Raw genomic sequence first — 21,057 nt, forward strand, 5'->3', positions numbered from 1 at the left:
AATCACTTCGTGATTTAAGACGGCGCTTATTCCGTCGGATCCCGGCCAACTAGTCACTCATATCGAGTGCACCTCAGCACATATGTGGACTTCGGTCCTGCGTTCATAGACATCTATGACGCAGTGCAGAGGGCGGCCACTAGAGGGAACCCAAGAGTTGGAGCTTAATCTGAGACGATTCTAACCGGCGTCGGAGTTGTATCCGGTGTGGCTTAGTGGATAAAGCATCAGCACGTAGAGCTGAAAATCCGGGTTCAAATCCCGGCGCCGGAGAGAATTTTTCTCCGTTCCATTACTCTTTCATCATATGATGACGCAGAATATCTGCATGGAAATATCACATGTACTTCGGTACATTAATATAATATATATGATATGCGTAAATCACTTCGTGATTTAAGACGGCGCTTATTCCGTCGGATCCCGGCCAACTAGTCACTCATATCGAGTGCACCTCAGCACATATGTGGACTTCGGTCCTGCGTTCATAGACATCTATGACGCAGTGCAGAGGGCGGCCACTAGAGGGAACCCAAGAGTTGGAGCTTAATCTGAGACGATTCTAACCGGCGTCGGAGTTGTATCCGGTGTGGCTTAGTGGATAAAGCATCAGCACGTAGAGCTGAAAATCCGGGTTCAAATCCCGGCGCCGGAGAGAATTTTTCTCCGTTCCATTACTCTTTCATCATACTCTTCCATCACTTCATTTAATAAGCTACATATTTTTTTCTTTAAATTCTCTGTATCAAAAAATCTAAAAACTTTTCTTTTATTTGTGAAAATGTTTAAATTATATTCTTTTACAATATTACTTTAAAGATTCTGAACAAAAAAGTATTTCTTCGTGATCAGTTACCAGTCCATGGAAAATTAAGTCTGGTGTTAGTTATAAACTACGTGTGGGTTTCGAGGCAAGTTTCCTTGGGTGCCCGAGTCTGGAAACTATTGATAATCATAGATAAAACTGATATACCCATTTACAGAGAATGAATCAAAGCAGTTTACCTTCAAAGCTGCTTCAATACCAATTCATAAGAACCAGAAGAGTGGGAACGGCAAACAAACGTGGGCGGGAACAACGTGAAACCTTTGAAGACTGAAGGGACTGTAGGATCTAATCTTAGATGATCAAGACGTCGCATTGAAGCGATCTTGAAGAAACTCTATTTGGACTAAAATCAGTATGTATAATCAAGTACACTTCATTGTTTATACATTACAGCCAGAAGGAAATATTTTCATTTCCACAGACACGACAGTTTCTGCTCAACTACAATTAAGTTTTTGTGTGGAGAAACCACTTTGATCAAGTTTGGTTTGCACTACGTCAGGATATATGAATAATTGATTACATTTAATTGGTTAAACACTAAAAGCACAACAATTTGTCGAGTTTCAATGATACCACAATTTCTTAGCTATAATATTTACCTATTTTTCTTAAACAATGAAGTCACCATCAACAAGTTCGATTTAAACAAACTTTTCCTCCTTGTACGTACCACCAAAGTGATGAAAGCAGATAACTGTTTATATACAATTTTCAATTGTCATTTAAGCCACTCAGTGGGATATAAGCATCTGTCAATATAATCCAACTTCTGAAAACGAGGAAAGAATCTAAATGCATGTAATCACTAGTACAATGTATGTCTTTACATTCCCTGGGACTTCTACATGTCTGTTTGACACTGCAGAACAACATGGATTTCGGGTCTTGCTTCAAACACATATTATCTTTACAAACAAAATAACTGTAAGCTTGATTCAAAGCGGAGAACAGCTGCAGAATCAGCAACATGATGCCAATCTTACTTGTCATTGTTGTTTCTACTTCAAAAACTGCTTCCTAATTTCAGAGATGGAAGAAAACTTCAAGCTGTAAGTTTGATGCATGTGTGTACTTCATTGAGCTCGAACACCAATTAGCGCCCCTAACATCACACTTCGAAAATCTCTTCACAGAATTTAGTACCTTTGTTGTTTATATACAATTGAACACGGAATTTGGTATGTTTTACAATTAAATTTATATTATAATTAAACAACACCATAAATAATTGATTTGCTCTTCAACATGGATTTCAAATCATATTATAGTTCATACAACAGTGAATAGAACTTTGAGTGGAATCTCTTCAAACATTTTGATGTGTTACGTATTATTGATTATTTTTGTCAGTCGTTGTGCACGAAGAGATTCAGGGACACCGTTGATGTTGTGTTGAAGTCTCAGCCCTCAAGATGATTGCTGTATCTATGGCGAATTTGATTTGTCCACATTTTTCTGAAAATGGAAGAGTTGTTGAGTTAAGAAATATTGAATACAGTTTATATATCTGATAGACATTATATTACCCATAACCATAATTACGACTACAACCTTAAAGTAAAGTAAATTTACCCCTGTTACAGGTGAAGGAAGCCCACAGGCAACAGTAACGCATATTAATACATGTCTAGTAGATACTGAAACGTTTTTGGAATTTAAAACAGTTTTTATGTAAAGAATTATCTCATTTGTTGACGTCATGCAGTGTATAACAGAAGTGTGAATGCAACTGAACTTCAGGGAACAAAAGTGTGAATGTATTATTCAGAGTTTCTTATCGTAAAGATAACAAGAACCTGAACAAGTTCGTTAAGTGCGAGTAAGTATTCAAATATTTTATCGGAATGTCTTCTTTTTGTATCTGAAATTTATTCTGTCTTTTAAAAATGTAACCATTTGCTTCCTTGTTTCTTATTACTATTTATTACATAATTTTTTTTTTGCAAAGTGTTGAACGTACTTGAAACCACAGTTTGAAAAGTTTTCACATAGTTACTTGCAATATTTCCTTTATTTGTTTAATGATTTATTTTATTTATTATTTTATTTATTTATTTATTCCACTATTTTGTTCTGTTTTGTATCTGGTTATAACTTTGTATAATTTCATTTTATTTATGAATTTTATTTCTTCCATGTTTTATTTTCAATATACAGGATGTTTAAAAAATACGGGGCATAATTTCAGGTATGTATTTCCCACATGTAGACAATCAAAATAGTTCATTACAACATGTGTCCGGAAATGCTTCATTTCCTAGTTATGGCCTTCACAACATTGAAATTCACCGGAACGTTTTTCTTTCCGCAGGTCGTTGTCATTACAGAAGATGTTCAAAATGTTCACCTCCTGCTTGAATACAGACCTCACATCGATGTCTCATTGACCTGCGAACACGATCCCAAACTCCAGGAGTATTGCGTATGTCCTCAGAACATGCCACAATTCGATTCCGAAGGCATTCCAAATCAGGCACCGGAGACGAATAAACCAATGATTTTAAATGGCCCCACAAGTAGAAATCGAGAGGGTTCAGATCAGGTGAGCGTGGAGGCCAAGCAATTGGGCCACCTCTACCTATCCATCGATCCAAGTACCGGCGAGCCGTACGACTGAAGTGTGCAGGAGCGCTATCATGCAAGAAGTGAATGTGTGACGATTGATCAGTGGAGTGAGTGTCTTCTAAAACATGAGGTATGGTGTTTTCCAGAAAGTTTGTGTACGCCTCCCCCGTAAGTCTGTTTACAAGTACATGGGGTCCAACTAATCGATCACCAATGATACCGGCCCACATGTTGAGGGAGAACCGCACCTGGTGATGAGATGGAACAGTTGCGCGTGAGTTTTCATACGCCCATACATGCTGATTGTGGAAATTTGTTATGTCATCTCGTGTGAACTGTGCTTCATCTGTAAATAATACTAAGGCAGGAAAGTTCGGATTTACACCACACTGGTGCAAAAACCACTGACAGAACCTAACTCGTGCAGGGTAATCTGCTGGTGACAGGACCTGTACACGTTGCAAATGATAAGGATACAATTGATACTCTTTCAACAGTCTCCAGACAGTCGTATGAGGAACATTGACTTACAACGCTACCCTTCGTGTGCTGATAGAAGGAGTCATGTTCACAGCCTCCAGAATCTCCTCCTGTACTTCTGGAGTTGTAGATCTTAGTCGTCCCCTTCCCAAACCAGGAGAATTAAATTTTCCATACTCGCACAGACGGTAATGGAGACGTACAAATGTCTTCCGATCTGGACATTGTCGCTGTGGGTACCTCTCCTGGTACAAACGACGAGCCAGCGCAGCATTGCCGTCCGCCTTGCCGTACATGAAGTGTATCTCAGCCAGCTCTTGATTTGAATATATGTCGCACAGTCTAACGCCTACACAACACTGAATGTAACCTTCGCCTCGGAATGAACTGTCAGAGTGCCCTCTTAATGTCTCCTTTGACGGCAACGACCTGCGGAAAGAAAAACGTTCCGGTGAATTCCAATGTTGTGAAGGCCATAACTCGGAAATGAAGCATTTCCGGACACATGTTGTAATGAACTATTTTGATTGTCTACATGTGGGAAATATATATATATATATATATATATATATATATATATATATATATGTGAACAGTAGGTAAAAATAAATGAGATATACAGAGTATAAAAATACAAGATAAGACCTGATCATATGCAAATAGGATTGTATCTATTTTAGTGAACCCGCTAATGAGAATGTATCCTCAATATTGATGATGATGATGATTATTATAATAATAATGTAACAATAACAATAATTTATAGTTGTCCTGAGAAATTTAGACAAATTACTAACTTACATTTACACAATATTACAGTGAAATTTGTGTATCAAATTTACAATTTTATACATCTTAATTACACAACTTTTAACACTGTATCACTTCGGAATATGTATGATAAGAACTTTCTTGTGTTAAATTTTAACGTACCTTGTTAACATGTTTCGACCTATTTTCGGCCATCTTCGGAACTGGTCGTTGTTGCTCTTGGCGCCTCTTGTTTCCTGTGTGGGTGCGTTCGTAGTGTAGAGTCAAAGAGTGTATGTATTTTGAAATTGAATTGTGTGTTGAGAATATCGTTGGGATGTGTTTTCGTGTGTCTGTATATTTCATATTGTTCTAGTGTGTTGAGTTTCTGGCTTTTTGGTTGGATGTGCAGTATTTCCATCTCTGTGTTTGTGTCTCTGTAGGTGTGGTTGGCATTTGTGATGTGTTCTGCATATGTGGAGGTAACACCACAACTTCTACATAGGACAGACAGGCAGATCATTTCAAACACGTTACAAAGAACACATCAGAGCCGTAACAAAATTACAAAACACCTCCACATATGCAGAACACATCACAAATGCTAACCACACCTACAGAGACATCAACACAGACATGGAAATACTGCACATCCAACCAAAAAGCCAGAAACTCAACACACTAGAACAATATGAAATATACAGACACACGAAAACACACCCCAACGATATTCTCAACACACAATTCAATTTCTAAACACATACACTCTTTGACTCTACACTACGAACGCACCCACACAGGAAACAAGAGGCGCCAAGACCAACAACGACCAGTTCCGAAGATTGCCGAAAATAAGTCGAAACATGTTAACAAGATACGTTAAAATTTAAAACAAGAAAGTTCTTATCATACATATTACAATTTTACTTACAAGAATAGGTTGTAAACATTTCCTCAAGCGTCATTTTTGTAAAAACTTAAACGCATAATGTTTCTCACAGATAATTAAAATTATTTGTATATTTCACGCAACCATAACGTCATTCAGTCCGTATTTCATATCCAGCTTTGCTATATAATCAGTCGATATGCATGAAAAGAAGCACGAGGTGCTAGAGCAATCTCGAGGTGATTTGCAGCTTTGATTGGTGTAGCAGAATTGCATTGAGCTCGGACACTGTTGCTGACACATTCCTTTGTAACAAACCATATTCCCATCTGTCTGCATGACACTCGATAACGTAAGGCTTAAAAATACGACGTAAACCAGACCCTTCATCATGAATTGCGAGACTTGAATTGTGCCCCAAGACTAAAAGACCGTAGCCTTTGTTCTGTGGTCTCCTATGTCTGTGGTTCCTCATTTAAATATCACTCCTTCGCTGCTTTGTTGACGTCAAGAAGAGCGACTTCGTACCCTTGACATTCACGGTCCGATGGATTACAATGATTATATTTATTTTTTCTCTTGCACTTCCTTGTTTCTTCAAAATAGTGGACACCATTTATTTAAAATCCACTCACTTTGCCAGTTTGGCACTTCTTTATTGCTACGGCATCGAATTCTGATACTGGAAACCCGTGTTCATATCCCGACGATTTTAAATATGATTTGGACTGAATTTCTCGGAGCATTTTAATTTTCATGAGAATAATAGTAGGAGAAAGAAGAACAAAGTGCATAAGATTTGCTCATGATATGGCGTTGTTATCAGAAGAGTAGATGATACTAAAGGATATGCTACTGAAGCTAAATAACAGCTGTGAGCAGTATGGGATGAAGATAAATGCAAACAAGACAAAGATCATGGTCATAGGAACAAAATACAGAAGATAAATTTTCGAATTATAAATGAGGCAGCAAAGCAAGTGAACAGTCGACTGGTTGGCGAGTTGGTATAGCGCTGGCCTTCTATGCCCAAGGTTGCGGGTTCGATCCCGGGTCAGATCGATGGCATTTAAGTGTCCTTAAATGCGACAGCATCATGTCAGTAGATTTAGTGGCATGTAAAAGAACTCCTGCGGGACAAAATTCCGGCACATCCGGCGACGCTAATATAACCTCTGCAGTTGCGAGCGTCGTTAAATAAAACGTAACATTTAACATTTAGCAAGTGGAGTCCACACCTGTGGAGTAACGGTCAGCGCGTCTGGCCGCGAAACCAGGTGGCCCGGGTTCGATTCCCGGTCGGGGCAAGTTACCTGGTTGAGGCTTTTTCCGGGGTTTTCCCTCAACCCAATATGAGCAAATGCTGGGTAACTTTCGGTGCTGGACCCCGGATTCATTTCACCGGCATTATCAACTTCATCTCATTCAGACGCTAAATAACCGAAGATGTTGATAAAGCGTCGTAAAATAACCTACTAAAAAAAAAAAGCAAGGGGACAGCTTCAAATACTTTGAGTGTACTATAAGCAGTAACATGAACTGCTGCCAGAAAGTCAAAAGGAGTACAGCAATGGGCCAGAAAGCCTTTAATAGAAAAAAGAAGCATCTTCTGCGGACCTCTGGCAAGAGAACTAAGGAAGAGACTAGTGAAGTGCTTTGTATGGAGTGTGGCATTGTATGGGTCAGAAACATGGACATTACGACGAAGTGAAGAGAAGCGAATAGAAGCATTTGAAATGTGAATATGGAGAAGAATGGAATGTGTGAGGTGGAAATACAGGATAAAAAATGAAGTTTTGTTGGAAAGAGTGGGTGAAGAAAGAATGATGCTGAAACTGATCAGGAAGAGGTAAAAAATCGGCTGGGTCACTGGCTATAGAGAAACTGTCTTCTGAAAGGTGCACTGGAAATAATGGTGAATGGGAGAAGAGTTCGCGGTAGAAGATGATATCAGATGATAGACGACTTTAAAATATATGGATCATATGAGGAGACAAAGAGGAAGGCAGAAAATAGGAAAGATTGGAGAAAGCTGGGTTTGCAATGAAAGATCTGCCCTTGGGTAGAACACTGGATGAATGAATTTGTAATAAAAAGTGACAGATTCTTCGAACCCCTATAATTTCGTGAAATGTTTATGCTGTTCGTGATTGTTATTGTGAGCATGGTTCCATTTGTAAGGATGTTTGGTATTTGGAATAAAATTTGATATTTATTTTCATTTCTTCTTTTCATACTCCCCTCATTAACGCTTAAGCAGTCCCGCTGGGCGTTTTCAACACACCAGTCATTATACGGAGCTGTTAACTACATATTGAGTAAGCCTGTACTTTTGAAACTTTCAGTATCTTTCTTAGAATTGGTAAGGCAACAGTAACCGTAAACATATTTGAAATCGGAATTCGTATACTATAGATAATAACGGTTTAAGTGGTGTCAGGGTGACGAAGTGTTACAATAATGCTATTGTAAATAATAACAATGACTAAACTGATCGTACTAGTGTAACGAATAATAACAAAGGATGTTAAGTAGTGACTGTGCGCACAGAAAAATCAAGAAAGCGGTCTGGAAAGGAAGATAAAAAAGTAGATTGTGGTTAGTAGTGAATAGACGTTGGAATATTTGGGAATATAACAAATGGAGATTTAGCCTTCGAAGAGGTGGAAAAATTCTCATATCTGGAAGTAACAGTAACAAATATAAATGACACTCGGGGGGAAATTAAACGCAGAATAAATATGGGAAATGCGTGTTATTATTCGGTTGAGAAGATTTTTTGTCATTTAGTCTGCTGTCAAAAAATCTGACAGAATTTATAAAACAGTTATATTACCGGTTGTTCTGTATGGTTGTGAAACTTGGACTCTCACTTTGAGAGAGAAACAAAGATTAAGAGTGTTTGAGAATAAGATTCTTAGGAAAATATTTGGGGATAAGAGGGATGAAGTTACAGGAGAATGGAGAAAGTTACACGACGCAGAACTGCAAGCATTGTATTCTTCACCTGACACTTAGGAACATTAAATCCAGACGTTTGAGATGGGCAGGGCATGTAACACGTATGAACGAATCCAGAAATGCATATAGAATGTTAGTTGGGGGCCGGAGGGAAAAAGACCTTTGTGAAGGCGGAGACGTAGATGGGAGGATAATAGTAAAATGGATTTGAAGAAGTGGGGTATGATGATAGAGACTGGATTAATCTTGCACAGGATAGGAACCGATGGCGGGCTTATGTGGAGGCGGCAATGAACCTCCGGGTTCCTTAAAAGCCACTTGTAAGTAAGTAAATAAGTAAGTAAGACGTTGGAAAATTACATGTGAACCAATATTGAAATATTACCAATACTGTAAATTAATTATAAAATTGTGATGGATAATTTATTAAAGTAATTTATTTAATTGTATAAATAAAAACAGAGCGATATTTTAATTGTTCAATAAAAAAATAGCCCATAAGAAGCAATTATATTTGGGTTGTCAGCAACACCCCGCGCGACTCTTAATGTTACAAAGTTAGGCGCGATTGTTTAAAGAGAGACTGTAGTTCCATATCTTACAATGTTAAATTCCTCAATTTTGGGTACACTTTTCTCAGAAGTTATAACAGATACAAATGTAGAAAAAATAGGGCTTATGTAACTTACCTTTATGTATACAACTGGTTAAATAAAATTAAAATACCACTGAGCAGTTGGAGAAAACATTCATTGATAACAATTTTTGCTTTAAAAATTACTACAAATTAATTTTTACTTTTGATGAAGACAGAAATAATAATAATAATAATAATAATAATAATAATAATAATAATAATAATAATAATAATGATTTATTTTAGCTGGCAGAGTTAAGGCCGTAAGACCTTCTCTTCCACTCAACCAGCAAAAAGTGTATATACATATGCATGAACTTACAAAGAATTCAACAATTTGATTTAGATGAGAGTTACATGTATACAAGAGTTATTTACAAATTAAACAACAAAATACTATGAACTATTAATTAAACACTGAAATAAACTGTGTAGCAGAATTAAACTAAAATACATAGAATGTTAATATATTTCAAATGATATTAGATAATAGAAAGAGATTATTATGAGACAGTTTTGAAAATACAGCACAATCAGGATGATGTCTAAAGAAAAAAGTAACAATGTAGTCAGTGATAGTTTAAATCAGTATGATTGGAGTGAAATGCTAATAAGGTTATCTTTTAAGCTGTTCTTAAAGGTGTTTGTTGTCTTGCAGCCCCTAATACTTTGTGACAAGGAATTCCATTGACGCGAGGTGGATACTGTAAAAGATGATGAATAACAAGATGTTCTATGAAGAGGTATACTTAGCGTGCCACAGATAAGTGATCTGGTATTTACGTCGTGGTTAGAGTATAGATAAGAGAAACGAGACGAAAGGTAATTTGGTGTTGAGGTGTGTAGAATTCGAAAGAGTAAAGACAAAGAGTGTAAAGTTCTGCGTTCTTTAAGTCTGAGCCACGAGAGACTTGCGAAGGACGGTGATATGTGATCATATCGTCGGATGTTGCACACGTATCTGACGCACATATTCTGAGCTCGCTGTAACTTGACTGACAGTTCAGAACTTAGGTCACTTAACAAAACGTCACAATAATCGAAGTGCGGCATTACTAGGGTTTGTACTAGGGTAAGTTTTAGTTGCTGGGGCAAGAAGTTTCTCAAGCGACTCAAACAGTGAATGGAGGAACAGATTTTTTTATCGTTTCTTTAACTTGAAAATTCCAACTTAGATTATTATCAAAAAAGAAGCCAAGATTTTTTACGACAGATGAATAAGGGATTAGCGTGTTGTTAAGGGTAACAACTGAAAGATTACTGTTATTAAGGGAGTTAACTAAACGCTTATGTCCAATAATTATGGCTTGAGTCTTACTTGGATTATGTGCGAGTCCGAAATTGGCCGCCCAAGTGGAGATAGTGGCTAGAAATAATCTTATTATTTTAACTTAGGGGAGAAGTGGGTACAGTAAGACAGGGAGAACAGTAAGACATTTTTATTAGATGGTAAATTTTGATGTTGAGATGTTGGTGACAGTGGAATTGTATGTTGCATATAACAGTATTTTCATACTCGATTTGATTCTAATTATAAAGGTGAGTGACGAAAAAATAATTCGTAATTTTTCACTCCAGAAGTAAAATTTTGGCTTGTGTTCAATGAAGGTTATATTGGATATACAAATGAGATATAAATATGAATGTTTTGTTACCTAATACTATGGTATTTGAGATTATGTTTGGCAAAGTTTCGTCTTTCTTGTTTTAATTTTGGAGTGATGGCGTCATTTTTAAATTAACTATGCGTAAAGGGAACAGTGAGACATGCCATTAAAGAGTACACTGAGACGTCTCACTGTTCCCATGTACCAATGATTTGCAAAAACAAACTGTAATTATATTACATTTACCAGTAACTAACATTAAAAATGAACATACTAGTAACGAATTTAGGAACTGTAGCTTAAAATAATGGATACATTATATTTTAATGGTTTCATAAACAAAAAAATATTCACAAAATTTAAGAAAATGTAAAAAAAACAATAAAGAATTATATTAAATTAAATTAAATAATATTATATTATATTTGTTGTCATCAAAAATTCATTTCATTTTTTCGCAGAAGTTTGAAATGTCATGGAAAATTCACTTTTCCAAATGTTCCAGATGCTTCAATGGTTTCGAAGTCAGACATCAAAATGATTCTAAATAAGCCTACAGAACATGTCAAGATAAAGAGATAGCAAGCTTTCCTTTCTTTTGAAATAAATGTAAATCATTTCAATGTCCGTTAATAGACACTGTGGTGTGTCACTGTACCCTCCTGAATGGGAACAGTGAGACATTTGCATTTTTTTTGACAAACGCGTATTGTATATTATGTCCTTTATCTATTAACATTTTTGTTTATGTATTATTATACTCCATGTTTTAATGTCTATTTCTATTGCACTTGATTTTAAAAATACTTGAATTATCACTTGCATACATATGTCTTAATATTTTGTGTCTCACTGTACCCACCACTCCCCTACTGTGTAGAATGCCATCACATTGATATTGTGTATTAATTTCAGTCTTCTGGGTACAATACTTTCTGAGAAAAGTGCACTGATGTTACAAAAATAAGAAAGTGCAGAAAAATGGTGTCAAAGTTTCCATATCATGCAATGTTAAATTCCTCAATTTTGGGAGCACTTTTCTCAGAAGCGATAAAAGATACAAGTGTAGGAAAAATAGGGAATATTTAACATACTTTTATGTTTAGAATCGGCTGAATAAATTTAAAATTCCACTTAGCGGTTGGCAAAAAAAAAAATCATTGATAACATTCTTTGCATTAAGAATTACTACAGTACTTTGCTCAAGATAGGGCTAAAAGCTGACAGAAGAAATAAAGTTATATGATCATTTTACACATATTAAACTACCGAAAAACGATAAAAACAAAAATTTCATTTTCTTTGTCAAAATTCGGTGTACAGATTCCCCTTAGGGATTAAAATACAAGAAAGCAGAGGCAGTGTCACGGTTTAGTGGCGAGAGCTTACGGATACGGTTGATGAGGTCCAGGGTTTGATTCCCGATTAGAACACCGGAACTATTTTTAAGGGAATTATTCCTATGTTCGTCCAGGGTCTCGAATTTAGGTTAGATTTAGATTTAAGATCTCTCCTGGCACCTCATAATCATGATCATTCTATGACATCATCTGGGTAATGTAACTCCGCCTTCCATGCGCCCCAACCTCAGAAGTTGGTTACATCAAGTCACTACCAGGAGAGAAGACCAGAATTATTGATGAAAGACAACCTGGTGACATTAGAAAAAAATAACTAAAAACTCTTTGCTTTAATTTCGCGTCACTATTTTTGGGCTTTTGGCATTATTATCAGTATTAAGCTTTTCGTCTCTTCGTCAACTACAGCTAGACATGGATTGTAGAGGAAGTTCGGGAGAGATTATGCCATCAGTTGACGGACACAAGAATAAAGATTCTTATTCAAAGATAAACCACACATGTTGGGCCAATTATACAGTGTTCATAGATTTGATAAGAAACGTAAAAAATTATATATTACAGTTATATGAACACTAATAAATATAATATAATTATAAGCCAAGCAACAACGCGGTTCGATCACCTGACCCAGCCGTCGTGGTAAAGTCACTGAGGATGGAGAAGCAACTCCGAAACATGTCTGACTTTTACTAATTTTTTAATAATTATATTATATTTATTAGTGTTCATATAACTGTAATATATAATTTTTTAAGTTTCTTAATGAAGATTCTATTTTATATAAATAATCTATCATATTTGTAAATTCAATAAGTCAATTATAGATTTGTTTGTAATTAATTTCAATAGTCTTGAATCATAAATTACCTAAAATCAAGAAACCAAGTAGATTTTCTATGTGTCCTATGTATCTTGACTAGAACCAGCATAATAAGTAAAACGAGTGATATTAGCTAAATGAAAGTAGGCTATAATGAGTGAAATTAGCTAAACAAGTAATATGTTAAGATAAATGGAAACAAAGCACAGTCAGTATTTTTCAATTACAAGATATTACAATGGTGGTGTCAGAAATCCTAATAAATTTGGGTATGGTCATTGGTGGGAGTCGAACGCAGTAGCCGACCGTTCTGCAAGTCATCTGGCATAAGTTAAAATAAAGTTAAACCCTAGATCATATATGTAACAGATAACTCCTCGCTACGTTAAAATCGGCAGCACTTTGAAGAGAACAACCGCCAGGATCGCCACCCGTCCGCCGTAAACGAACACGAGATGACAGCACAGTCGCTAATGCAATTCAAATGGGTATTATGACGTGACTCCTTATGTAACAACTAGATGGCAGCGTAGTAAACCTGACAAAAGTTGTTAACCTCAAAGCCTATAACCCCGACATATCTGTTACATATATGATCTAGGGTTAAACGTAACCTAACTTGTGTGCAATAAGAAACGCGCATAAAATAAATGGTTTTGTAGAAGTGGGATCATAACATATCTGGTGTTCGGTAGAACTGTAAGTTAGATATACTTTTGTTTATAGTAGGCGTTATTTATAGCCAGTGAGGGCAGTGGGGGGAAAAAACCAGAGGCGGTATGCTACCCCAAGATTTTCCTCTGGAATACCTCGATTTAAAAATAGGCATATCCCCTCCCTTACAACATGGACATAAATGATGTATACAATAAATTGTTTCGTGCAGTCAGTAACTCGAATCTTTGAAGCTTACGCAACATATCAAATTTATTAATAAAATAATTTCAAGTTACGTACTTCAGTTATTTACTAGATCATTTTACAATGTCCTTTGAGACTTATTATTTAAAATAATGTTAAAGCTTCAAAGTGCCTTAGTTAATTATTAATAAAAAGTGCAAAAAAATGACACAGTTACTAAATTGGCAACAATGACCACCATAAGGTACAGAGCACAGCCTTCTATACTTGAAATACTATCGTTGTAAACATTCCAGGGGTTGAGCTTGTCAAATAAGCGTGTCTAAATACACAGTGAATACAGTTCCACAAGGCTGTGGTTTAGATTTACGAAGCAAACAGATAGTACTCTTTGTTGTGAAGAAATTTATAAACAAATTTTTACGATCACATTTTTTCAGTGATGGTATGTCATTTTTCACTAACGGTACGTTTTCTGGCCATATAAACCAGTGGCGGTATTCCATACCGTTGCATACCGTCTCACTTCCCTCACTGTTTATAGCACAGTATAGTCCTAGGTTTATTACATTTATTAGTTAATATTTCGAATTAATTCTACGTTTATATTATCTACTAGCCGTACCCGTGCGCTCCCCTGCACCCGTTAGAAATAAATATAAAGTAATTACATAATTAAAATAGGACATTTGATCCAGGGAATATTCGTGTTTGATAGAAGGATAAATCGTTTAATATGTTACTTAATTTAAATTATATTTAAATAATTAAAATGGAATCTTTTGGTTCACAGAGCACTCATTTAGTGCAATGACAATTCCTTTAACATGTTTCTTAATTTTAATTACATGCATCCATAGTTCAATGAACATTGACATCATTTACATTTAATGTGTATACTTTATTTTACTTGTTATAGGTTTCCATTGAATTATGGTAATAACTTAATTTTAACCCTTGTTTTCTACGTATTCAGTAAATGGCGCTTGGCCCACTATGGTTCTGAACCCTTCAAATAACTTAAATAACTTAAATTATATTATGTTATATAATATAATATTATATTATATTATATTATATAAAAAGTGTGTTGATAAGTAAGTTTTCAATTTGTTATGGGGGCTCTTGAATCTCAGGAGGAACAAATTTTATTTTACAACAGGGCAACATAATCTGCTTGGCTCATTACTCAAATTTTTTGCATTGCATTTAATGCATATGTATTTTATGTATTTTAGCTCGATTCAATTGAGCACAGTTAAAATTTGGATTATAAAATAATGAAATGCTAAGCTAACGTATTATTACTGCATACTAAATCAATACACTCTCGTTGGTCGTTAATTCTCTGAGATAAACATTATTTTAAGTAATACAGGAAAAGAATACACAGAATAGCCTATCAAGTTTTCTGTGCATAAGAAGCTATTTTAATCTTACCTGTCCTCAATTCACTCAGAAGTTACTGTAATAACATTATAGCATTATGTCCATACAGAGAAACTACACTTTCCAATGGTGAAATAATAATTAATTATACAAATCGGTTAATTTAGCTTCCGATATTGCTTCATACGAACACAGAAACATTTTCTGTAGGCTATGATTCATAGCTTTTGATTGTTGTTGACCAAGGCCCCTTATAGACGAAGTCATTTGTTTATTTCATTACACGGCCTTAGATGGCAGTTATTTTAATTTTAAAACTCATTTATCTCATTAAATATCAGTCCTATCAAAATTTTTTAAAGACTAAAACTTATTGGAAATGATTTTTTAAGAAATTTTTGTTATGTAACATTTTTCATAGAAATCAATAATAAGCGAGATATTTCGATTGATTTAATTCAGGCCGCCTTATAACCCCCCTTTTAAATAATGTATTTTGAATTCCATATAGCCTATAATCTAAGTTACAACGAACTTAATTTATATTCCAATTTTCATCGAAATCCGTTCAGCCATTATCGCGTGAAAAGGTAACAAACATACAGACAGACAGACAGACATACAAACAAAAATTTCAAAAAAGCGATTTTCGGTTTCAGGGTTAATTATATATGTTAGGACCAATTATTTTTGGAAAATCGAAAATTACCAGAAAAATTTCGGCTACAGATTTATTATTAGTATAGATTATTGCAATGTCGTATATTATATATCACTGCTACCGAGTGTAGGATACCTAATTGCAGTGTTAATACATACATACATACATACATACATACATACATACATACATACATACATACATACATACATACATACATACATACATACATACATACATACATACATGGCGCCATGATTTGGATATTCTCAGAATACTATAATATAACAATTATCCATAAAATTGTGCAGATATAAATGCGCTTTAATATAAATAAAAAATGCAAATTCTTGCGCTGTTAACGGCCAATTCCCCTTGAACTCAAGTAAGAGAAAATGTCGGAAACATAGCTACTTACCGGAGTAAGATCTGGAAGTTTCCCACACAAATTATCACTCAAGTAAAATTTTAACGTAGAAAGAAGATTATTGAGAAGATTGTTAATTTTATTTCTAAACAGTATTGAAAATTCTTCATGCAGTCTTAATGTCCATAGGCCTAATCAACCTAATCCGCTTCATCCGCCTCATTTGTTGAGTTGACCACAGAAACCATCGCATGATGCTGCTGAGCAATCCCGGTCAGAGGTGCACTTATGAGCGGTGTTGCAGAAGTGCGTTGTTCCCTGACATTGTTTTTGACACATTTGCAGGTAACAAACCACATTCCCACCTGTCTCACCGATACCCATTAACAGCAGACTTAACACTACGACTTTAAGCAGATCCTTCATCTTGAAATGCGTGAAGGTTCGATTCTCCTTCCCACTAACAACGTAGAAAATACTGACAACCTGTCTGTCTCTCTGAATTTTGAGCGCTACGGCACCTACACTCCCACATTTAAATATCACTGATATGACGACAAGAATGACGACTTTGTAATCTTCACCACCTTCACAGGTGGATAATTAACTTGTATTTATAATTGTCGGAAGAAAAATAAAGAAGGTTAAAGTGCGAATACTAAATAGAGGTAGTGGAACAAGTGGACAGCTTCAAATACTTGGGGTGTACTATAAGCAGTAACATGAGCTGCTGCCAGGAAGACAAAAGGACGATATAAATTTTATTTTAGTAGGTTATTTTATGACGCTTTATCAACATCTTAGGTTATTTAGCGTCTGAATGAGATGAACATGATAATACCGGTGAAATGAGTCCGGGGTCCAGCACCGAAAGTTACCCAGCATCAATATAGCCAAAACTTTAAAAAACAATGTATCACCGGGTCCTGATAACATAAGTGCTGAAATACTTAAGATGCTTATAAATTATATTGCCACACCTCTAACTCATATTTTTAATTTATGTTTTCTAAATGGCAAATTCCCAAATAACTTTAAAAATGCAATTGTGAAACCTATTTTTAAAACAGGAGACAAAAGAAATATGAACAGTTATAGACCAATATCATTACTTTCATATATTTCAAAATTACTAGAAAAATGTATTAAAGTGCGATTAATTAACTATCTTGATAAACATAATATATTAAGTGATAATCAATTTGGTTTTCGAAAAAAATTCAGTACATATAATGCAATATATCAAGTTACTAAAAAATTGTTAGAGAATTTGATCAAGGTAACAAATGCATTGGTATTTTCCTGGACATAAGAAAAGCATTTGTTACAGTGAAACATGACATCTTAATTGAGAAATTAGATTTATTAGGAATCAAAGGTAATGCTTTAAACTTAATAAAATCGTATCTTAACGACAGAATTCAAATAACGAAAATTGACAATTATTCAAGTGAACCTTTCATTATTAATATAGGTGTTCCCAAGGCACAGTACTAGGTCCTATTCTATTTTTAATATATATTAATGACTCATTAAAAATTGACTTACAACAATACAATGGTGTTCACTATTCTTATGCAGATGACACAGTTTTACTTTTTGGTGGAAAAACCTGGCATGATGTATATAATAATTCAAATAATGGACTTAAATTAATAAAAAAATGGTTTGACATAAATGATCTTTCTATCAACGAAAGTAAAACCATCATTATTCCATTCTCATCATCTGAAAAATGTAACAAACCTCCTACATCTATATTAAGTATTAAATTACATAATTTTGATTGTTGTCTTATACAGTGTAAATATTCGATTATCAAAGAGTCCTCTGAAGTTAAGTATTTAGGCATAATTTTCGATAATCATTTAAAATGGAACCAACACATTAATTACCTTTGCAATAAATTACTTAAAATAGTATATTATTTTGTTTTATTGAGGAATTACTTGTCAATAAGTTTATTACGTACAATATATTTAACTTTATTTCAATCGGTAATTATGTATGGAATTATAGGATGGGGTAGCTTATATTTTAATAAATGATCCTACATTTTGAAGCTTGGAACCCAAAGTTTTTCAGAAAAATAGTAGTTTTCAGTGAAATGTCAATTTTCCTACATCATTTCCCTATTTTCCAAAATCCATCTGTCGTCAGTTTTGAGAAATAATGGCTTTTCAAAATAAAACAAAATACAACACACTAGAATAAACAATATTACACGAAGGCCATGACCTGCAGGATTGCTGACATGTTTAGAGTTCAAATTCAATTGGTTATTAAAAACTTCAAGGCCTACAAAAAATAATTTACAGGTCTGATTCTGTGGTGTGTAATTTTCTGAATACAGCTTTGTATTGGATATTAAAATCTACAAAACCTGAGGTGATTTGATGACATTATTACCATTAGAAATGAAATATTATTATAGTTAATACCATGATGTGACTATTTTTCACTAATTATACATATTAATGCTATATTGATGATATGAAAGTGAAACGTTTTGGGGTTATATAAGTAGAGAATATATGAAATTAGATCTTAATTTCTATAATTTACTTCATTTCTATACAAAACTACAAAACTTACGTAAGATAATATTGTTATTAAAAAGGAAATATTTTTATAGCTATTAATCACGTGGGGTCGGGTCTTTTTCATATACTTAATGGCAGTGTAGTGTAGATATTTACATGCGTCATTCTCTTGAGTATTGGCTCGAGAGAGCGCAAAAATTACAGTTCCTAAGGAAAGACCAAAAGGTATTACTTACTGATAAAATAAAAGGCCTAGAAAATTTTGTAGTCTCCCGATCATTTCAGCAAGATCTCTTAGCAGGACAAAATGATTTTACCCTCTACATTTCAAGCTCTACATGCAACAGCTAAACCAAGATGCTATGTCTATTGTTCTAAAGCATAGCAAACCTGCCTTTTTTTTTTAACTTTCACCTACAATCCACAATGATCTGAAATAGCTATTGTTTTACTCCCACATGAAAAACCCACTGATCGTCCTGACATTGTTACTTGCGTTTTCGCGTTGAAACTCAAACACTGAAGGTGGATAAATTCAAGAAATAGTATTTGGCATAAAAAACATTCAGAGGGAGTATGTTTCATTGTAATGGAAGCAAATAACTTTCAAAATGTCTGGTATTCTTCATTGAAAATAAATCTGAAAAATTTTCTATTTGAACGTCTAATGAACTTATTTTGTAGCATTTGCTGCACAAGCCACTAGTTTAAGTTATAAATAATATGGAAGCTATAAATCTTGAATATAAATAGGCTAACACTTAATAGATATTAATTTATTACCAGTATTAAGCCATTCAGTGATTTGTATAATTCATGTGTGTTCTTCCTTAAACTCAAAGAACAGTAAATGTCGATTTCTTTTTTCACTTGGCACTTTCTTCCTTTAGTTCGTAATAACATAAATTTTCTTAAAACTCGTTAAATTGAAGACGTATTCAGTAACACAATACTATAACAAAATTAGAAACAAAATATCTGTGAACTTATGCGTGAGGCTATTTGGAATTTTACTTACCGGAATAGGATCTCGAACATTCCCACACACAAATTTATTCTTGTAAACTCTTAAACGTATAATTTTCTTCGTATTCAATATTGAAAATATTTCTCGCAACCTTAAAACCAGAAGATGTGTCGTATTTCCTTATTATAGCACATGGTACAAATTGCAGGCTTCATCAAGACATTCGGCATCTGAGCACTCCTGTTCAGAGGTGCATGTCTGAAAGGTGTTGCAGAACATCGAATCCGAACATTGTTTCAGACACATTTCATTATAACAAATCACTTTCCCATCTGTATCGACAATACTCATTAAGAGCACGCATAAAACTGCGATGAGAACCAGACTCTTCATCTTGAGCTGAGTGAAGTTTCGAGACAGTTTTCCACTTACAATAGAAAATACTAGCAGCTTGTCGGACTATTTTAAGGTATCTAACACCTACGCTCCCGATATGAATATCACTGATATGACGTCATGACATGAATAGCAACCGCGTAATCTTAACTTTCATAGGTTGATAAATATAAGTTACCCTTTTCTTCTTCTTCTTCTTCTTCTTCTTCTTTTTTTTTTTTTTTTGTAAAATGAAATTCTATTTTACCATTTTTCTTTTTAAATAACCTCCAGATACAAGTTTTTATACTCCAACAAATCAGCAAAGGATACAGTTTCAAAATCTGCATTGATAAGATATTATACAATGCTATTTAAAGGAAACACAGTAATCAGTTCGAAAATAGTATTACCACAATCTAATATATACAGTCACAAAGCTCAATAAGTAGTAAATATGCATCCATAAATAGTTGCTAACTACTAGAATCGCTAATATCGCCTCATTATAGACAATGCGAAATAGTACCGGCACAGTCAATTGTTCATAGCACCCTCACAACTCAAGCTTCGTGACTTTATATAGTAGTATTAATAGTATTTATTTATTTAACCTGGTAGAGATAAGGCCATCAGGCCTTCTCTGCCCCTCTACCAGGAGATTCCAACTATAATATGAACAATAAAATTACAATTAGTATTGAATTTATAATTACAATTACAAATAACATTACAATTAGTATTAAATTTACAATTACAATTACAATAAAATCAAAGTACGAAAAGATTACCTGACTAATTAAAGCTAGATAATTTATCATAGAGAAACAAAGAATATTTTATATTTACTGAATTACAAATTAAATCTAGAATAACAAAATTGTATAGCGATTAAATTACTGGATATTGAAATATTTTGTGATAGATTAAGGAAACTATTTACAAGAAATCAATTACTGACCAAGTGCCTAATAAGTTTGCGTTTGATTTTC

General features: G+C 34.4%; 1 protein-coding gene and 1 long non-coding RNA gene across 2 annotated transcripts in view; one reads left to right on the forward strand and one right to left on the reverse strand.

Moving 5' to 3' along the window:
* Positions 1-21,057, forward strand: part of LOC138701999 (GATA zinc finger domain-containing protein 14-like) — a 146,615-nt gene that overhangs the window by 71,199 nt on the left and 54,359 nt on the right. The window lies entirely within an intron of this gene.
* On the reverse strand, positions 698-20,135 carry LOC138701998 (uncharacterized). The gene is made up of 2 exons (XR_011332763.1): positions 19,742-20,135; positions 698-2,287 (listed from the first exon to the last, which is right to left on the reverse strand). It is a non-coding gene; the product is annotated as an uncharacterized lncRNA (long non-coding RNA).

Source organism: Periplaneta americana, chromosome 6 (genome assembly GCF_040183065.1).
Source record: "Periplaneta americana isolate PAMFEO1 chromosome 6, P.americana_PAMFEO1_priV1, whole genome shotgun sequence".
Lineage (NCBI taxonomy): Eukaryota > Metazoa > Arthropoda > Insecta > Blattodea > Blattidae > Periplaneta > Periplaneta americana.